The 22,103-nt window shown below is 36.3% G+C and overlaps 1 protein-coding gene across 1 annotated transcript in view; it reads right to left on the bottom strand.

Moving 5' to 3' along the window:
• Positions 1–22,103, bottom strand: part of LOC134680358 (uncharacterized) — a 112,509-nt gene that overhangs the window by 72,048 nt on the left and 18,358 nt on the right. The window lies entirely within an intron of this gene.

Raw genomic sequence — 22,103 nt, 5'->3', positions numbered from 1 at the left:
TACATAAAGTATCATTAATAATACAAAAACTTAATGTATTTTTACATACGAAATCTGTAACAAAACACATAATAATTGTGTAATGTTACCGAATAAAAAGTAAAAATACTCAAAAAACATTAATAATACATTAAGTTGGTGTAATTTTACACATGAAATCTGTAACAAAATACATAATAATTCGGTAATATTACTGAATAAAATGTAATCATACATAAAAATCATTACTAATACACAAACTTTATGTATTTATACATACGAAATTTGTAACAAAACATACAATTACCCTGTAATATTACCGAAAAAAATGTGAAAGTACGTAAGTGAAATTTTACGGATATGTAAAATTACATAAATGAGATTTTACAGATTATGTAAAATTACATAAGTGAGATTTTTACATATCTGACAGTATGATTATGTAAAATTACATAAATGTAATTTTACATAACCGTCAATTTGTTTGATTATGTAAAATTACATAAATGTAAAATTACATAATAATGAAATCAGGTCGATATGTAAAATTACATACGCCTTGTAAAATTACATAATTATGTAAAAATACAGAAAAGTTAGGGCAACGAAAGTTGCCCTAAAATTATGTAAAATTCCCTGAATATTTTTAACAGTGTGGGTAGTCTATGACGATATAGATACATATAATAGATAGATACATAGAACATCCATCTGTAATGAACACACAAAAAAACCGGGCAAGTGCGAGTCGGACTCGCGCACGAAGGGTTCCGTACCATAATGTAAAAAAAAACAAAAAAAGCAAAAAAAAAAAAAACGGTCACCCATCCAAGTACTGACCACTCCCGACGTTGCTTAACTTTGGTCAAAAATCACGTTTGTTGTATGGGAGCCCCATTTAAATCTTTATTTTATTCTGTTTTTAGTATTTGTTGTTATAGCGGCAACAGAAATACATCATCTGTGAAAATTTCAACTGTCTAGCTATCACGGTTCGTGAGATACAGCCTGGTGACAGACGGACGGACGGACGGACAGCGAAGTCTTAGTAATAGGGTCCCGTTTTACCCTTTGGGTACGGAACCCTAATAAATGCCCTTACCGTGATTTAAACCCGGGACGTCCTTTTTCATAGGCAAGGTTGCTAACTCGGCTAGGTGGCCGTTAAAAATAGCAATAGTTATTCAATCTACATCTACAAATCCTGGTGCACATAGCATTTCTTTCACCCACAATATAATGAAAGAGGCGCAGCACCAGAAAATCAGTCTTTTTGCTCTACGCAGGCTTAAACGACGTACCCGTATTGTTTCGAGGGCTTTTTCTTTTTTAGATTCAAACTTAAAAAGGTGTTAACTGCCTTGAATATTCGAAAACTTTACGCTTTTTGGATTCTATCTGTGTCTGGTTGGTGCATAGATAACACATATATTTACAGAGGTTTGTTTTTTCTACAGATAGGGGAACAATGAAAAGTCTAGGCTTTATGTATGTATGTGGTTTGTCTTGATTATATTTAAGTAAAGTGCAGTGAAGTCAGGTTATTCAATGTGTGTTAGTGGTGTGCCCGGGTTCGCGGATGTAATTCTATCATTGTAAATTAATTGTTAAGGTAGTGCGGGTTAATTTCAAGAGCCATATTTGTCCAGATAGCGAAAAATATGTGGTGTGTGTGACTCTAGTAAATAATGTAAAACATGGAAGATATTCCGATTAGTTGAAATTACTCCGCAGTCGAAATTATCTCGCTGCGCCTCATTTATTTAAAGGCCAAGTAATTTTAAAACTGACCAACACCTATAAAACCAAAAGCACGATACTTTAGCAACATTTACGCTGCTGACAATGCTATGGCACCTTGCTTGCCGTTACCACAGAAGTGTTTTTAATTTAGAAGATTTTTTCCATTTTTAAAATTGAATTTCGAATGCCCCGATGCACCTTAATTAATATTAAATCAAGGTCAAATTTTCGAAGTCAGAATAACGCTCCAGTTCACCTAACATAATCACACGGCTGATTAACTGTGCATCTTCACCGATCGCGAAATCACGAGCGAAGCGAGAGTTTCACCCAGTTTACAATAGCGCACCAAATTGATCTATTGCCAAATTGTAGAGTTGATTAATTGCGACCTTGTTTCTTTTCACGGACTTGGCCGATTTTCTTCTTTGGACACCCAATGATCTGAATTATGTTGTGCTCGATTCTTTTGGTAAACATGACGTGCACGAGTGGATAAGGTAAACGGTTTCGGTACTACTTTTGTAACTTTGAGCTTTGAGAAAACTTTGATGTTGAAGCTCGGAGATTAAGAAAAAAATGTCATTAATAGCCACATTTCTTAATGATTATTTAAGAGTTTTCCTGAAAGTGGTTGTCTTATAAAGCGACATAGAGTTAGACCATATTCATTTATACCTACGTCATAACGTTGACGTTTAAAATAACACTTGATACTGCGTGTGTTACCAAAATCGTTGCAGTATTATCCTGGTCTAACTCTAGCTATATGATTAGGCAGAATTTTTATGTATGGTTAATAGAAAATTGATTCGTAAATTTAATACATGGCTCAAGTTTAAGATTGCGTTTTTCCTGTGAACATCGTAAAATAAATAGGCTTTGAAGCCTAATTTTGGCAAACAAACAGACATGTTAAAACCAGTCTATTTTTTAAAAGCTCCATGACAAAATTGATCTTCTTTGTAAACCGTGGGAAATTTAATATTTAAGTATTATAGTATACTGCCTGAAAAATGTTTTCCTGAACTTTTTTTTACCCATATCGGCCCCTCCCAACCTCACTCTAATCTATCTTTGGCCGCATCGTAAATATGCTGCGGTGACGATATCCAAAACATTTTCCGAACACCAATTTGACTGGAACAAATCCGCCCATCGTTAAAAGCACAAGTTTGCGAACATAATGGAAGTCTAAAAATAGCGGCCGTGGGTCGAGAAGTCGGAAGTATTTGTAGGTTTTCTGTAAAACTGTTATAAACTAACTAAGAGTTTTGTGGATTCCACCCACGGTATTCGCGTAGCCCACGCAAGTGTAAGGAATTCAGTACACGAGGCTTACGCGCTTATCAATTATCATACACATAAGCTAAACATCATTGCATTAAGTTGCATGCAGTGCACTGAATGCGTACATTAAGTCCGACTTTCAATCCGGAGGTCGCGGGTTCAAACCAATGAGTTTTTCGAAACTTATGTACGAAATATCATTCAATATTTACCACTAGCTTTTCGTTGAAGGAAAACATCGTGAGGAACCCTGCATACAACTGCGAAGAAATTCAACGGTGTATGTGAAGTCCCCCATCCGCATTGGGGTAGCGTGGGGACTATAACCCAAGCAGCAGTAGCCGCAGTGTTGCCAACTCGGATTTTGAAAAAATGCTAGACTTATGTCTAGATTATGCTAAAATTATGCCAAAGTTTTTTGAAATATGCTAAAATGTAACCTTGAAATTAGATATTTAAAACACATACTTTTTTCAAATTTGCCGCCTTTTTCTACAGACAAGATCTGCTTGACCAACTTTATATAGTCCGTCGACGTCCATCCGTCCACAAAAGTCATAATTCATATGAACGACATAAGGCGATGGCGCATATTCCCAGCAAACATTTTTGGTCGATATTCCGAAAAAGGCACCTATTTTAGGTCGCACAATTTAGGAGACCAAAATGAGGCACGTCGAATCGACGTCGTGGGCACGTCGAGTCGACATAAATGGGGAAAAAACGCACGTGCCGGCGACGTATTTATTAACGGTAAATTAGTGATTACAACCATTAGGTCAACACTAGGTCATGATTCCGACGTGGATTCGACGTCGCCACGACGTGCCGCGTAGTGAAAATGTACTAATTTGGTATTCTTTACCACCTTTAGACGTGATGGCGACATATTTTTATCCATATAATTACTCTGCGAGGCAATATTTAGATGAGACGCGATGAAGAGAAAAAGAGACACAAACATTACGCTTATATATTCTTTTCACTCAGAAACAAAATGTCTAACAAGAAAACAACTTTAAGTTGTGCAATGATAATGGCGGCCACTAAGTCATGTAAAATAATTTAGGCCGATTACGCTGATAAAGAACGATGAAATCTAGTGCACAGAAAATTTTTTCGTGCAGTATGTTAGGTTAACATACAAAACTATCGATGGGCTTTTGAAATATTTAAGTTTTCAACATTTTATAAAATCAAAATGCATATATTTGCTTGTAATTGAGTGTTGTAATTGAATATTTGTGTGTGTGAGTGTATTGACTCGATCAAAAATATTGTTTTATTTTGAATATTAGCACAATGAAGTACCGTGCGATGGCACCATTCAAGATATAACAACTTAAATTATGCAATTTCATATTTAGCATCTCGTTATAATGAAAGAAAATGGCGGCACAACCTTATGGTATTGATAGTACTTTACAAGTGATTTTAACTATATGGTCGCAATTTGGTATCTATTTTAAGTAACATTTACCTAAAATTAGTAGCTAAATCGACATAAAATCGACGACCTAAAGGTCTCCGTATAAGAAATAATTACGTCGCATATACACCTAAAATGCCGTATTAGTACATTTGACCTATTGGTCAGGGTTTGAAGTTAATATTACCTAATATTTCGACAGATTTTCAACCATTAAGTCCCTGACTTCATGGTCTCCGTATAAGAAATAATTACGTCGCATATACACCTAAAAGGCCTTATTAGTATATTTGACCTATTGGTCAGGGTACGAAGTTAATTTTACCTAGTAATACGACTTATTTTCAACCATTAAGTCCGTGACTTCATAGTCCCCGTATAAGTAATAATTACGTCGCAAATACACCTAAAATACCTTATTAGTAGATTTGACCTATTGGTCAGGGTTTAAGGTTAATTTTACCTAATATTTTGCCTTATTTTCAACCCCTAAGTCCCTGACTTCATGGTGTATTTATGAAGTGAAATTTACGTTTTATTATCCCTATATTTTGACTTGGAAGTAAAAGTGTACAATACGTAAAATAATTGGTGACTTAGGACGTAATTTTCACTTAAATTGGTAAAATCTTCTTCGAGCCTAGGAAAAAATACTTAAAATGTTTGCTGGGTTGTTGCTGCCAATTTGGTGCAAACTTGGCTTAGACTAAATTATGCTAAAAAATATGCCAGATGCTAAATGGAAAATTTTGGTGCCAAAGCAAGTGAAAATATGCCAGATCTGGCATCAATTATGCCAAGTTGGCAACACTGGCAGTAGGATGTATATGTATAGGCTAAATTATTATTATTCTTTATTCATTATTTATGTTGCGTTAAGTTTTGGTGTAGTTTTTAAACCAGATGGGAACGCAGGATTAACTAATCAATTTATCTATTATTTCTTGCTATTTAGTACAGCACTATACTGAAGAACACGACCATAGTTCGTGTTTTGCACAACGTAGAGGTGAAAGGTTGAATAGCAAACGTGTTGAGAAATGTGTGACTTTTGTGGATTTTAGCGGTAGAATGCTATTATGACGTGCCCAGTACACTAGATAAATGGCAATGTGAACCATATGCAAAAAAACACGATTCTTTAATATAAAAAGGGAGTATAAAAAAAGGGACTCTGTGCAAATCTTTCTGTTGCCTGACGAAAGTATATATCACTGCACCTTATAAATGAAACTCCGTCTGTTGGTCTGTATGTTCGCGATAAACTCAAAAAATACTGAACGGATTGTCATGCGGCTTTCACCCATCAATAGAGTGATTCTTGAGGAAGGTTTAGGTGTATAATTTGTTAACCCGTGCGAAGCCGGGCGGGTCGCTAATAGTATAATAGTGAATACACCCGGTCGTAGCCAGAGGGTAGCTTACCGTGTAAAACAGGACCAAACTAGAGCAAGTTTATGCAAATGTATACAATGTTTAAAAACCTGTTGCCGTTCGGTTCCGCGCTGGTGGCCAGGTGACATGTGGCGCGAACGTTAGAGGCGCGACCCGGTATGGGCCAATACTTTGGGTACAATATTAGAATGATATAGCATGATAGCACTTGAAACTTAACATTACGTAGGTAAGTCAAGGTAGATAGAGACAGGGTTATTCCCACTAGTTACCACCAAGTTCTTATCAGTGGTAACTACTGGGAAAAAAAATCCCACTAGTTACCACCAACTAGGCTCGGTGGTGACTACTGGGAATTTTTATTCCCAGTAGTTACCACCAAAATATTGTTAGAATTTAATACTAATAAAAACAGTGTAAATCGTATAGTATAAATATAGCGTGCTGTAATAAATAATTATGTGTCAGTTAGTGATTCAGTAAACAGCAAAAAATTCCCAGTAGTTACCACTGGCAAGAACTTGGTGGTAACTAGTGGGAATAATCCATAGAGACACTGACAAAGTGTCTAAAATATGTACACACTACTGTAATATACGTGTAAATAGTGATTTGTCATGAAACTATTTACATTTTACGTCGTAATATGACTAATTGAGAACAAAGGTGTGTGTATCCTAGGTTAGATTATCTACATACTTACACATTTACACAAGCGTAGGTAACTGCAAATAAGTGCTTTATTTGTTCTAGTAGCGACATGCAAGGTAAGGTAATAAATAATAATAACTCTATGTATATTCGGTAGCTTTTGTATCAGTGACCTTGACGTGTAGCTGAGATTTTTTTATATAATAAAATGTGGCCAAAACTTATTAAATATCTTTAATAAAGGCATAAACTTCTAGTAATCTACGAGTACGCTTACTCATATCTAATAGCATATTTTATGTATTTCAACTTACCTACTTGATTTAAATCTCAACAAGAACCTGGTATATTAATTATCATTTAGGTACGCAATTATGATATAGCATGAATACGTCCCCCGTGGCGAATTCAGCGTTTGAAAGCCAAATTACATAAATCGGGCATCGCAGAGCAATGGAATCAACGATGGTGAGAAATATTGAAAATTTTGAAATTAATTTGCGAGATTCTACGATGGAATCAAGAACATATACCGGGTGTGGCCTGTAACATGAGCAAATAATTAAAACATAGATTGTACTCCTCAAACGGTGACACTTTTGTTCAACAACTTTTAAAAATTATGAAGTATTTAGACTCCCTATTTTTCATACAAAATAAATATTATCTTCAATGGACGCCATTGCCACGCCATATCATTGTGATTGACGTTGCTTGTCATGTCTTAAAAATAACAAAATTCGCAATACATTGCGTCTTTGAATAACCTTTAAAGTGTATTAAAAACCAAAGTACAAGTTATTTTCAAAAGTCGCTGAACAAATGTTGATCAGTATGAGGAGTACAGCCTAAAGTTAAATTTTTTGCTCATATTACAGGCCACACCCGGTATATTTAATTACACAAACGGGTCTATCGTGATATAATGTCATTGTTTTTACCTTAAATTCCGACCGTTACCTGCGACGTTATCGCGGTAGACCGTTTGTGTAATTAAATATAATATGTGTACAAAACGCGAGAGTTTAAAGTGTTATAATCAAGAACATATTTCAATATTTAGGGTAGCGTGACAAAAGTAAAGAATTATTGGCAAATATTTTTTGAGATAAATCATCACTTATGTAAATCTGATATAAATGCAAATATATAAAGAAATACTTACAAAATAATGTTAATTTTGTCATTCTTATTGACACACATTTCCTTATATAGTGTCCATTCCATATATACATTCGTATTCATTAATTATTTATCATAAACTCTAATGTAAATTTCGTCACCGATCGGCGCCTGACCTCATCAGAAGATGCACTTGGCATTGGACTTACTTGTCGTGTAAATAAAACAGAGGTACTGTCATCATCAACATACGGACTGGACGAAGGTCAGACCTTCAATATTTAAGGAGAGCGGAGGTACAGACAGACCTTAAAGGTAGAGGTAACACAGTCAGCGATCGCTATGCCTTGATATATGTTATGCTTATGTTCAGACATCGTATATTTTCCAGCATTTTTGGTGCAGCGGAGTGGTGTTAACGGAATTGGTATAAATAATCTAAGCTCTGATGGAAAATGTACGATCATTGCTTATGTTACATGCCATTAAAAAAAAATACAAATGAGGAATACCACAAATTGCGATGCCGGAGGTCGCACTGCGGTCTGCGGCGGGGTTGGAGGTTAACATTCATGTTTGTTCTCATGCATGTGGTTACGGCTAACCAGAGGCATTTATATTAAATGATAATGAGAATGGCTGTCATTCCTAAGGTTGCTGTATTAAGGAGTATCCTGACAAAAGTCCAGATATTTATCATTTCTCGAATCCAGTCTACAAGCGCTTGAATCCCTTATTACAAAGCTTTGTAAGCCTATAGCCCTTTAACGCCACCATATATTGTTGTTGTTGTAACTAAACTTTTCCTGTATTTTGGCCAGCTCTAAACGTTTAGCTAGCTTCTAGTGGTTACTAGCGACCCGCCCCGGCTTCGCACCGGTTAACAAATTATACACCTTAACCTTCCTCAAGAATCACTCTATTGATAGGTGAAAACCGCAAAAAAATCCGTCGAGTTGTTTTTGAGTTTATCGAGAACATATTGAGTTTATCGAGAACATATAAACACACAAACAGATAGACGTGGCGGGGGACTTTATTTTATAAGGTGCAGTGATTTGAGATTTCTAAAAAAACCCTGACACTCACCAAGGGCCCCCGTGGTGGAAGAATAAACCGGCTTACACTCAAACTATAGATACGTAATAGAAAATATATCGTTCTAGTTAGAATTGTTATAATGAAAAAAAAAATCGAAATGTGAAATCTTTAAAACACCTTCAACACATTAAAATATCAAAACATAAATTCCCGCGGGCACCATTGCTACAAGTACTTTTTTTTAAATTAAAAAGCAAAACTAAGTTATACTTCTGACACTTGTCAAGCTGTCACCGTTAATATACTTTGTCGTCGCTTCATTATTTCATATCTGCACGCAACCATGTACAATGTACATTAATTAAATAGATTCTGCGAAATGACTATCGCTAATTGTGAGGTGTGAATGACTCATCTTTGCTTTTTTAAATGGGTGTGCGCCGTGTCCGTGACTATTTTATTTAGTTACAGATACACGATCTTAGGTAAGCTATTCTTTACTGAAGCTATCTTTTTCTTCTTCTTTGTAGTAGTTATCCTCTTGACTGAGAAACGTGACAACTGTGGACACTCTTCACAAGTGCTTTTCAAGATGCATGCAGATCTTGGGCACGGTTGTATTATGATTTAGCCTGTAATTTAGATTTAGGAGACGTTATTCTATCCGTTCAACGCGCTACCTGCTGAAGCTAAGCTGAAGCTATATACCTACGTAACAACGTTACCACAAACTTATAACAGATCTCTGTCAAAAATGTAATCCTCCTCATCTTAGCGCTTTTCCGCTTGCACTCTTAGACCCCCCTAGTATCCGCTTTGGCAACCGAATTTCAAAATCTACTTTGACAACTAAGCAGGCACTAGTTTTTACAAAAACAACCGGCAGATGGCAAGCAACTGCAAGATTTCTTCTTCGTGATTAGTCCGGTATCCTTATGATGTGATGTTTTCCTTTACTGTAAAGCTGCTGGTAAAATATCAAATGACATTTAGTACATAAGTGTACAAGAAATTCATTGGATGTGCGACCTGGAGTCGACCTTTGGTTGAATCGCCAAAAAATGTCACTAGACATGAAATTGTTCACAGACTGTCATTGGACAGTCTTTATTAGCAGACGCTAATAAAGACTCTTCGTGTGTTCAGTGCTTAAAGCTGCATGCACCGGCGTTCAAGGTTTAAAAATAAAACCTTTAAAATTGACATGTTTAGAGCCGCCGTAAATAAAATAGTGTGTCTAACGCAATTTAGAATTTCAAGGGTAGTTCAATCGATCCACTCGAATAGTTGGCAGGCGTCCACATGTGCATGCATGCAGGCTGTTCTTTAACAAACCTACGAAAAGCTATTTAGTCGCCTGCGTTCTTGGCAGGGTTAGTTGTCAGTGCATGAAAATTATATTCCAAGTTTGAAAATGGTTGCTTCAGAATAGCTCTTATAGCACAACCAAATTATATAGTACTATCCAAATATACCGATTCCCACACAATAAGTAGGCGCTAGCCATCGAGTTGGGGACACCTGCCCGTAAACAATACAATACAAATATACCGATGTTGTTGTTGTTGTTTTCGCTGGCTCAGCGACCCGAAGTGGATCTTGGCCTCCGACACTAGATTGCGCCATTCGTTCCTTTCCTGTGCGATCTGACGCCATTCAGCCGCTTGCGTGCCACACAGGACTTTCTGGATCTCGTCGATCCATCTGTACCTAGGTCTTCCGTCCAGTTGGTTGGTGGTTGGTTGGAATATACCGATGTGGATGATCCTAATCTTTTTCCAATGGAGCGACTGAAATACAACTGGTGCATCGTTATACTAGCCCCCTTTCTGGCCGGTTCTCAAAGAAGAGTATCTGCTCAGTTACCTAAGTGCCAAATTTAGCGAAGGCTTTTAAGAAATCATCAGCTAAAATAATCTTCACCGAGAAGCCGGTTGCAAATATCAAATCATAATTCATATATTACTTGCAAAAACTTCATTGGCACAAGTCTGGATTCAAATTTCTAACCCACGGCCTCCAAGGTTTTATAAATATGCTATCATTGCGATCATTCATCACTATCCCACCAGCGATCTTTCACCGCGGCAATAAATAAACCGTACGGAACAGAAGTTATGGTCTCTAGTCTATGAATGCTAATTTACGATTCTTTTTGATGGCTGTTTTATTGCTCTTTGAAAAGCATGAAAGTCGATGGTCACTCTGTTTTATTTCAGTTTAGAATAAGAGAACAATATAATACAGGTATATGTACATTTTATGAGTCAGGCTTAGGTTTTCAGGACTGCACGAACGCGTTGGATAGAATAGCATAACGGTGGGAGTCGGGGGCCAAGATCCACTTCTGATCATCGCTCCACAGCAGTAAGTAAAACGAACACTTTCAATTTGTACTGCACGCGCCAGACTTACGGTTACAGGCCTTTTGTCCTGTGTTGATAGTTTAGAGTTATAAAATTGTAACTTGCTGCAGCTATAAAAAGGGGACCTTTATTGTCGTAAAAAATCTTTATTAACGTAATGTATATTTAAATGCTGCAGTTGTATTTTGCTACTAATTTTAAGTGTAGGATAGTGTTTAGATGAGAGATGACTATCAAATTCATAGATACCTGAATTATTTACATATGGTATCCTTGAAACGTTCCTGTCCTTCTAAAAGTTCCATTCCTAAATCAACTCAAACCGAATGTAATTAACGTTTATGGATGAAACAAACAAACATTTCGAAGGAAAGATAATTTGTGAATTTGGCAACCTTGGGAGTTATGGTAAACATACGAGGACAAACGAGTCGACCGCTCAGACCAGCCAGTATAAGGGCTCAGATAGACGGTGGAAGAACTCTTATGGAATTTAATTACATTGCCGATTACTGACTTGACATCAATTTAACAAACCGTTGATAATCGTTTGTCCCTCTTCGTCATTCCTGTTTGCTAGAATATCTATCGTATCTTGAAGTTGAAGCTTGTAGCTTGGTAGTAAGGCATGCTGCTTCCAAATCAGATCTGGGATAGAACCCGGCTGGTACCACTGATTTCTCGTTGCATTGATTGATATTTACTGGTTTATTTTTGGTCAAGGAAGTGATATCATCATTTAACCCCAACATTCGCTTACAGCTTTTAGAAAAACAATTTTAAAAACTTACACCAATTATTGGAATAAAGTAGCCAAAAGCGCTAAAGGGGGTTACGAATTTCAAGATCAAAAGTTCACTGGTTTCCTGAGTTTTCGCATCATCTGTGTAAGTAATGAATTCATAACCTTGAAACGAGAGTCGAAGTTTCACACCAAATACGTTCGCAACGATGACTCAACTTGAGAGAACAAACAGCAAGAAAAATCGCAATACCTACATGAGGTCATAATTGCTGGATTTGGTTTTAAGAGTCATTTAGGACAAAGGTGGGTGCTGTTATGGGTTGTTATATGCTTAATGTCTTTTTTGCCTTTGAAGTACGCAAAAAAGTAGCAGGTAAAATTGTGTTAGATATGTTGTGTCGGAAAAACAAAGACGTACTTATATTAGAAATAGAATTACTCGCTACTCGTTAATATAAATAAGTGTTAGAGGTTTTTTATTCAAAAAATGACAGCAGTTAAAGACATTTTCACGAAAACCAGACAAAAGCAAAAGCTAAGCACTACAATACCAATTCACGCAAAACGGCAAAAATCACTTTTTCTTAATCAACGTTCAATAAAAGCGAGGGTGACTTATTCAGCTCCAACAAAGCGCTCCTAATGGTTTTCCTGAATTACCTAACGGGCGACAATGGACTTATCAAGAGTCTCGACAGTGTTGAGCTTTTGTGCGAGCACTTACTTTTGGCCTTCTGAAAAAGGCAGTACTCTAATTGTGATTCGGTTAGTGAGTCTGTAAAGGCAGTAGGTACTCACCTACATAATTGTGACTATCCAGGAGTCTGTGAGACAAATTATTTGTAGGCAAATGAAAAATAACTCAATTATTATAAATTCAAGTTTTACTACGTAAAAATATTTCACTATATTATCGTGTTCTGTGTTATCTTTCTCAAAACCAATGGTTTTTCTGTCTACACTTAGAACGATAAAAATTGGTCAGTTTTTATATAGACTGCAAAAATTTAATATAATCCTTCCTTTTGGTTCACCCAGAGTAAAAAGGATAGTTAAGGCAGTTTCATTGCTACTTTGACCTTGAAATTGATTGCCATCGTCGCTGCCATTCGATCCGCTGTCGGAATAAATGCTCAGTTTGCGTAAAGGAATCGCCTTTAATTTGATTAGAGGCGGAATATTGAGCAGTCGCAAAGGCCAGAAGTACTTTTATTTTATCTTTATTGCAAGACAAAGTAAAAAAGGTGGACTTAATGCGAAAAGGCTTTCTCTAGCAGCCCACCAGCAGATTAGGCAGTATCCAAAAATACAAAATAAATGCAAATAGACCGTAGTTATGCAGAAAACGACCAACTAAATTTTTTATCAATGCATAAAGCGACCAAAGCTACTGAGTTAGGCTGTAAGTCACTTTGACAAAAATAAAAAGTTGGTCACTTTCTACAGAACTACGGTATTGAGAAGTCGAAAACCACAAAAACTTACATATGAATAGTTTTTTAGCATTCCTAAGTACCTGTACCTAAGATGTCAACGAAAGCTTACGTTACCTCTGCCCTTGCCTAATCAGCGAAGCCTGTGATAGGTCGGTCTGATCGGTACTTACCTGAAAAAGAAAACATAAACAATGGTAAAGATATAAAAACAAACGCAATACATTCAAATAGTGTACGATCAAAAATAAAAGGTACCTAATACGCGCCTGCTCACAAGGAAAAGCAATTACTACCTAAATGTAAAATTTATATTAAATAACTAAGTAACTTTTGTGTAGTGTAAACATAGAATTCAGTCATAAGACTAGCAGTCCTAAGTACAGTTTAAATACAGTTCTTTGAGAATGAAATTTGTAAAGATTCACAATCCTCTAGCCGCCTTAAGTTAAGTCCTATAAAAAGGTCTACCGTTTCATTCTAATTAAAAACTTAGTTTACACTAATAAAAATTGCATTAGTCTTGGCAAGTTTTGATGTCTGTGCGGCTGGAGGCTATACAATTTTATTTATTCATGAGCCATGATATATCTTTTCGCTTTCATGCCCCAAACTGCACCCAGCCTTTGTGAATGCGCAGCCAAGCGTGGGCGGTGCATTGGACAATTTAATCGGGATATATGGCCGAAACCAAACAATGACCTTTGTGCATTTTAGTGCCTCGTCTGTTACTTTGATCACTTGCAGAATGTTCTAACTAGTTTAAATTTAAGTCGCAGTCGAAAATTCGTCGTCGCAAAATATTGCGGCAACGACTTATGTACTTATTGTAATGTCATAATTTAATAATGATGGCGTGTTATTGGATAAATTTCGGTCAGAGAATGGGCAGGACATAATCCTTCAAATAAAACAACCTCATCAATATTTCCTACGTTTCGAGGTTACACTGGTCTAGGTCGCGGAAAACTGATGTCCCAGCTTCGTCTTAAACAAAGATGTTACCCGAAGAAAAGTCTATGAAAAATGTCATGTAGTCATGTAAGTATGTGTTTAAAACGCGAAATCTTAATCAGGCGCGCCGCATTCCATGGGCTGTACCGTACAAACGCATTTTATTTCCTGTGTTGCGACTTTTTTTCGGCATTTAAAGCAGGCGATTATTTTTCTGTGCATATTTTTAACCATTTGTCATAGAAAAGGAAACTCTTATACCTGCAAATCTTCAAAAGACGCGTTTGTACGGGATGACCGGTAGACAATTTCATGGAATGCTCCAACAGCATTGTTTTTATATATATTGTCATAATATTCGGCTCCAAAATCGTATCATATGCAACACTTATTCCGTTAACGCGTGAAGGGCCCCAATCCTCCATGTTACGTTTAATCAAACGAGTAGGTACGCAATCGTGTCACACCTGTCGGCACGTGTGAAATTTCTTCACCCGAAGAATCCCTTCGTAATTTTCAGGCTTTTAGTTACCTACCTACCGTATGGAAGGTATAAAATGGACGGAGAAGATAACGAACGAAGAGGTATTACGAAGAGTGAAAGAGAAGAGGATGATATTGAACACCATCAACAACAGACGGGGAAAAATGATTGGACATTTGTTACGGCACGACAACTTCTTTAAAACCATCATAGAAGGCAAGATAGAAGGAAAGAGAGGCAGGGGCAGACCAAGACGTAGCTATATAGACCAAATAAAAGAAAAGGCTGGTGTCGTGTCGTATCAAGAGGTCAAAGCTATGGCTTATGAGAGGGAGAAATGGAAAATACTCCACCGACAAGAGGATACCTCTTAAATTGAAGAAGAATTTACCTACCTATCTGAAATACACACTCTATGTAGATATATTAAGGTTGACTTTCAACTATCATTTTAAAAGATTATGGGCCTCTTGCGCATTCTAAGGTAAGCCAACTAATTCTGAGTTAACCGTTTAAAGTTGTGGCTACCCTGGAACGTGCAAATGGTCCTTAAACTTTTCAATTAATACGCATCTTTAATAAAACTTATAATTTTGGGATACGAACCCTAAAACGCTTTTTCTACACACAAGTTTAATCTATTCCGATTCCGAAAGAAACCTACACACGGGTTTTACTACGGCATTTTCTTCATTGGATTTTACTGGTCTACATAATCGCCAAGACACCTTCAACTGTGGCTGTGTTTTTAGTTTCCACATCCATTGTAAAATATAATTGTACCTTCAACTATATACAGCTACAATTAAAGTGTAATTTCGCATGACACAATAGCATGTCAGTCAAGTGTCAGAACCCGTCTAAGAACAATACTCGGCGTAATAGAGTCACGGGCTGGAGAGTCGCAACAACTATGTGTGATATGTGGAGAATTGTGAAGATGTGTGTCACTGTGACATGTCACCAATTAGTCTTCTGAATAGACTGAAATATGTAGGCTAGGTATACCTAGAATATTGTATAGAATATGTTCGTGTGTACTTTTATCTTAGCTACCTATAACCTATAGCCGCTTTCATTCTATTGTGCGAGTCTTCATTTTGGCTAATCAAAATAGCATTGGAATTGTCTGGTCTATTTGCAAACAGCTTTGGTACGGTACGGTGTTATCTACATGTAGTGCAATACCTTAAAATGTAAAATATCGCTAACATGTAAACCATACCAAATTGCAAAATATTATAGAAGATAACATCCAAAACTGCACCGGTAGAGTAGAATGATGAAAATTATGACAGTGAAATGAGATGTGCATTGTATTTATGATGAACTTTTCAGAGAAGGCGATTGACATCATACTTATGTACTGCATAGTTGTATTGTAATCAAACACTGTTGAAAGTTATAATGACATGTATGAAGACAAATATACAACAAACAAGGGAAATGAAATAAAAGCTTGTAAAGTCAACTAGTAAACACAAAGTGTGCAGTAAATTTACCCAACATGTGTAATAAATAGCACAACCAGCAATATCGGTTCAATCAGTCCTATCGCACCTCTCTAGATTATCTGTCAGTCAATAGACTAGACTACCCAGCTTATCATGAACCCTGTACCGCAACCAACAGTATTAAAACTGTAGGTACGTTTATACTGGATGTAATCCTAGGTATATAAAACTAGGATAATACTACTGAGTCAACTAATTTTGTACCTTTTGTGGGCGTAATAAAAACTACGTGAGTTGCAAAGATATTGTGGTTTTTATAGGGTGTGACCGGTTCCTAACCGCAATGATTCATCTCTTGTTTGAGAGTTAATCGTTTGCATTCTGGTGACGAGATGAATCATTTCACTAAGAAGTGTCTTGATGACGAAATTATATTTGTTATATGTTCATCATCATCATTATATCTACAAAGGATGATCAAAACGTTTTGTGGAAACAACGTTATTGTGGTAGCTTCAAGTGTAAAAAGTTAGCCAATTAACTAACTTAAGTACATATAGGTCAAGAAATGAATGCTCAAAAAACGTTGTATGGCCCAGTGAAATTAAGGGTTTCACCTCGGAATGAGAGATAATAAGCTGGAAACTCGTATACACCTTCGTTATAAAGTGTTAAAGGTTCTCTTAAAAGTCGACGCATATATCGTGTGCGCGTCAGAAGTTATTCAAGGTCAAATGTCATAAAAATCGGTTTTTCGCGGATATCAAAATTTCTATAGCTCCGATGTTTTTTACATCTAGGTAAGAATTGTAGAGCATGAAATTTGCGACGAGTTAGGTATCAAATATTTTTTCATGCGATTAGCCGCTTTCAAGATATACGGCATAGAAGGCGCAGCGGCCAGCCAAACGCACTATGACGCAAGGTTAGCTGGTAATCTCTGTAATAATAAATTATATAAATATTTTAATCGTTAAAATGATACTTGTTGATCATAAATAGATTTTGAAACAAAAGTTGCCCCTCCTGTGGACATTAGCTAACAGTTTGTGTGCATATTGTAATGATTTTATTACATAGTTTAATATAAAAAGGGTACCCCTTTACACAGGTTTAATTAGAAGATTATACTTTATAGCCTTTAGGTATTTCTACAGGAAAGAGGTAGATTTTAAGTAATAACACGAAAATCTCTTGGAGACAGAGATTTGAGACACGAAAATGGTTTCACAAGCTTTTATTTAACTCCCGATGTTCGTATGTAACTATGAAACTTGGCTACAAAATTCAACTCAAATCAATCAAGCTGATCTGTTGATGGGGACTGTAGATGGTCATAGGAACTCTGTGATAGATGTGTCTAGAAGAGTAGTCGATGACCGTGAAACAAAGATCAAGATCCCTACCGTTTGAGGTTCAATTATTTTCATTTTCATCGTCATCTTCATCATCTATTGTCAAAACTGGGTCAAATGCACTATCTTCATCGGGGTCGATTTGCAATGAAGCCGCATTAAAACAGGCTTGCCCATTGTACTGGCCACAAGCTAAAGAGCATTCCAATCCCGATTTTCTGCACCCGCAGCGTGGACCACACCCCTTTTTACAATTGCAAAATATGGTATTTAGTAGCTCATCTGGAGCTGGTGCTAATTTTGTTGTTATTGGCTCCAGGAATTCGTTTTAAAGCATCCAACCCCATTCTTGGGGTTCTAAGTCATTCCCTAACCATGTTGATGGGCTGCTGCAGTTGTCGGTGGAAGATTTGACAGCTGTACAGGTTTATTAAGCTTTGTAGACTTAACAAACTGAGTATAACGAAGATGATCGATGTTGTTCTCAGATTTAGGAGCATTATAAATCGCCATTAAGATGCGTATTCCGTTTTCGTATAATTGCTCTACTGGGCAGTTTTCTTGTAAAAAAACTTGAGCTAGTTGGTCAAAATTGGAAAGTTTTTGTACTAGTTTTATGAATGTTTTTTTCCCCTTTTTAAAGAGCGCAGAAGTTGTGTCACATCCGCTGAAGGCATGTAGAAACAAAATGTTTTTTTTGACAGGACAGACAACTTTTAAAATCTGGATATGATCAATAAAGGATGATTAAATAACTTTGTAGAAGGTACTATTCACCGATATTCACGATTGACCTCATCATAGTGCGTTTGGCTGGCCGCTGCGCCTTCTATGCCGTATATCTTGAAAACGGCTAATGGCATGAAAAAATGTTTGATACCTAACTTGTCGCAAATTGTATGCTCTACAATTCTTACCTACATGTAAAAAACATCGGAGCTATAGAAATTTTGATATCCGCGAAAAACCGATTTTTATGACATTTGACCTCGAATAACTTCTGACGCGCACACGATATATGCGTCGACTTTTAAGAGGACATTTGACACGTCATAACGAAGGTGTATACGAGTTTCCAGCTTATTATCTCTCATTCCGAGGTTGACCCCCTTTTTAGGCTTAAGATGACTGGGCCAGTAGAGGGAAATGCTAGGAACACAACTTTTGACTCCGTAACTTTGTTTGGACTAGTTAGGAGGTGAACATATCAAAAGTCCCCGGCTGTAGCCCCGCTGCTGGGGGGTAGAGGGGGGTAAGAAGGTCGAATTTTTCGGTTTTTCATTGATATCTTGGAAACTTTGCGTCTTAGCGACATGACTACTAAGACAAACCGAAAGCTGATAAAATTAGTTACAAGTTTTATCCTGTCAAGTTTTTCGATATCATGAATAGTTTTTGAGATACCCGCTCTTGAAAGTTTATTTAGGGATTTTAATTTTATCTTGATCTCTACGTCAGTGAAGCTGTTAGGCCATGTTTGGTATCATTTTCGTATAAATCGGGGGTGCTGAATTCATTTATGGTATCACATTGACACCATTCCGAAGTAAAACCAAAATTTAAAAATAAATATTTTTTTAAATCCCTCTTCACGCTTAAACCGCTGAACCAATTTCGTTGAAATTTGGTATAGAAATAGTTTAAGTCTCGACACACGACAGGATAGTTTTTATAACCAAAAGCATCTTTTGAGGGTGTGAAAAGTGGGGTGGAAGTTTGTATGGGGAGTCAATAACCGCTGAACCGGTTTAGATGAAATTTAGGACGGAATACATCTGTGATTTAGATGAAAGTGATACCAAACATGACTTCAAACCTTACCTTGAGCAGTATTAACCTCAGGAATTCAGTTTCGTCGACGAAATTGAATTCCCCCCATACTCCATTTCACAACTTTAAAGGATGATTATTGAGATAAAAAGTATCTTATGTCCTGTCTTGGGACTCGAAATATCTGTATACCAAATTTCAATTAAATCGGTTGAGCGGTTTAAGCGTGAAGAGGAATTTTAAAAAAAAGGTATTTGTTTCAAGTTTATATGTTTTTTCTTAGGAATGGTGTCAATGTGATACCAAAACTGAATTCAGCACCCCCGATTTATACGAAAATGATACCAAACACGGTCTAGCAGCGTCACTAATGTAGATATCAAGATAAAATTGAAAGCCCTAAATAAACTTTCAAGAGCGGATATCTCAAAAACTATTCAAGATATCGAAAAACTTGACTGAATAAAACTTGTAACAAATTTTATCAGCTTTTGGTTTGTCTTAGTAGTCATGTCGCTAAGACGCAAAATTTCCAAGATATAAGTGAAAAACCGAAAAATGAGATCTTCTTTCCCCCCTCTACCCCCCAGCACCGGGGCTACGGCCGGGGACTTTTGATATGTTCACCTCCTAACTAGTCCAAACAAAGTTACGTAGTCAAAAATTGTGTTCCTAGCATTTCCCTCTATAACTTCTTATTGCTTGGCCTAATACTTAATCTGTACTTCTGTATAATGATAATAATTATTGTTGACGGTCATTACATTATCTACTATGCAGTTGCGACATTAATAGAAATGTACCTGTCCTCTAATTGCAGTTACTTTTTACCAGTTCTTTAATACTTAATCTCATCAATAGAAGAGTTTATAATCAGTATCAAGGACATAAGTGCAATTTAGCTAATTTACCTGAACTTATCGGTAATTATAGTTTAATTTGCTTTAGGTACGACTTTTTTCTTATTACAGTTATTACTTCTTTTATTAGTTTAACAGCTCGAAACTTTAGTATCCAAGGCTGTCTGGTAAAATATAAACTCGCCTTGTTAGGAACGTGCGCACTACAATTATACGCCGGGATGGCACGGAAATTATGCACCGCACCACGGAAATTATGCAATTACGAGAACAGTTTCGAAAGAAAACTTTGGTTGTATGTTTTTGTCGTGTTTGATTTGTACCTATCTTAGCGATTTAGATGCACATTATGACAGAATGACGTAAAACAACCCTGCAGCCTGCAGTCTTTTTTTAAACGCAATATTTATGAGGAAAGGGGACGAAGTTGTATAGAGAAGAGAATCCACTCTCGTTTTAACCAGGATATATAATTCTATTTAGGTACCATTTTTTTTTATATAAGTCGACAATAGGAAAATTATTAGGTTGTATGACTTGTAGGTACCAAAAATTTTATTCGAACTCTAGTCAGCTAAATTTATAAGAACGATTCGAGCTTTTATAATGTGGTTATAATTTGATCCAACCAACCAACATACCAAGTATTTTGTTAAATATTAGTTTTACACCGTATGACGTAATGGTAAATAATAATGAGAACCAACGTCATGCTTTCTGTTGTTGCTAATTACTTGCCATAAAACATTTCAATGAGAATCATCAAATCCCAGCGCCTCCATCATCTAAAATAATGAAAACTTTAACACATCCTTATTAACTGGTAAATAAGATTCTAATTTGAATCTATATTTTTAGATTTGACTGAATGTAAACCCTTGAAAGAAAGATCCGGATGCAAAAGAGCTAAACAGTGAAGATTTCGAACTCCTAAAAGCTTTTAAAGAGAAGTTATTAACAAAGACGTCAAAAGACAAAGAGAACGTTAATAACGTTAGTATGTTTAAGCGAGACGATTTGCAATGCAAATCCAGCAGACTTTATGACAATGGTTTAAAATTTAAAGGAAACCCAAAGAACATCTTTGACATTTTAAATGGTGCAACAAGTTTGTAGTAAAATTACTTTGCCACATAGCGTGAGTTTGGTGAAAAAGAGACATCTTAGCTAAGAGAGGCTGGTTAAGTTGTATGAAGAACGGGGTTTATCTTTATACAATCTTATTATTAATAATATCTTTATTATATGAATACTGAACACGCATGTGATTTAATATCCCACATGCAAACTAGTTTTACAGTTTTATGGCGGCCATCTTAAGACAAGGGCAGAGTTTTGACAAGTTACAATATAAGATCAAAGACCTATTAGACAAAGTATTAGGTCCTGATGTTGCGACCACATGTATTTCTCATAAATTTACACAAAAGGAGACGTGGCGTTTTATTATTCTTATAAGCTCACAATGAACTGCATCGTCTAGGGACATTTTCGAGTTTTTCGCTATGGTGGGTCATTTATATTTAAGAGCAATAAAATGGAATAATTTAGTTTTAAATGCACATACATTAATGACCCGTTTCCATTGTAATTGAGTCTAGAACAAAGGCTCAGAATTCTTAATACCTACCTACGTAAATCATTGTGTTATTACATTTTTACAACATCCAACTTACCATTGCTGCTCAAAATTCCTCGCGCGTAAATTCTTGAAGCCTTAATGCCCACACTTATTAGGGTGTTAGACTTAAGACCTTATTAGAGTAGGCTTAAGGGTTATTATGGAGGTACTCGAGCGGAATCCAAAACGACCAGACTGTAAGTATTAGATGACGTTAACAGTAGTAATTGCTCCCTATAAATTTAGACACGGTGATGTTTCTAGGCAAAATGTATCTTAAGGTCTAACACTTAACTTAGATTTCTATTGAGCGACCAGCCTCTAAAAATACTCAATTTAAAATTAGACAGTTACTAATTAACTAGAATCTAGTCCACAGATCTATAGGTACTACTAAAAAACTACGGCGTA

The sequence above is a fragment of the Cydia fagiglandana genome, chromosome 3 (assembly GCF_963556715.1).
Source record: "Cydia fagiglandana chromosome 3, ilCydFagi1.1, whole genome shotgun sequence".
In the NCBI taxonomy this organism is placed as follows: Eukaryota; Metazoa; Arthropoda; class Insecta; order Lepidoptera; family Tortricidae; genus Cydia; species Cydia fagiglandana.
This window is presented reverse-complemented; position numbering and strand designations above follow the sequence as displayed.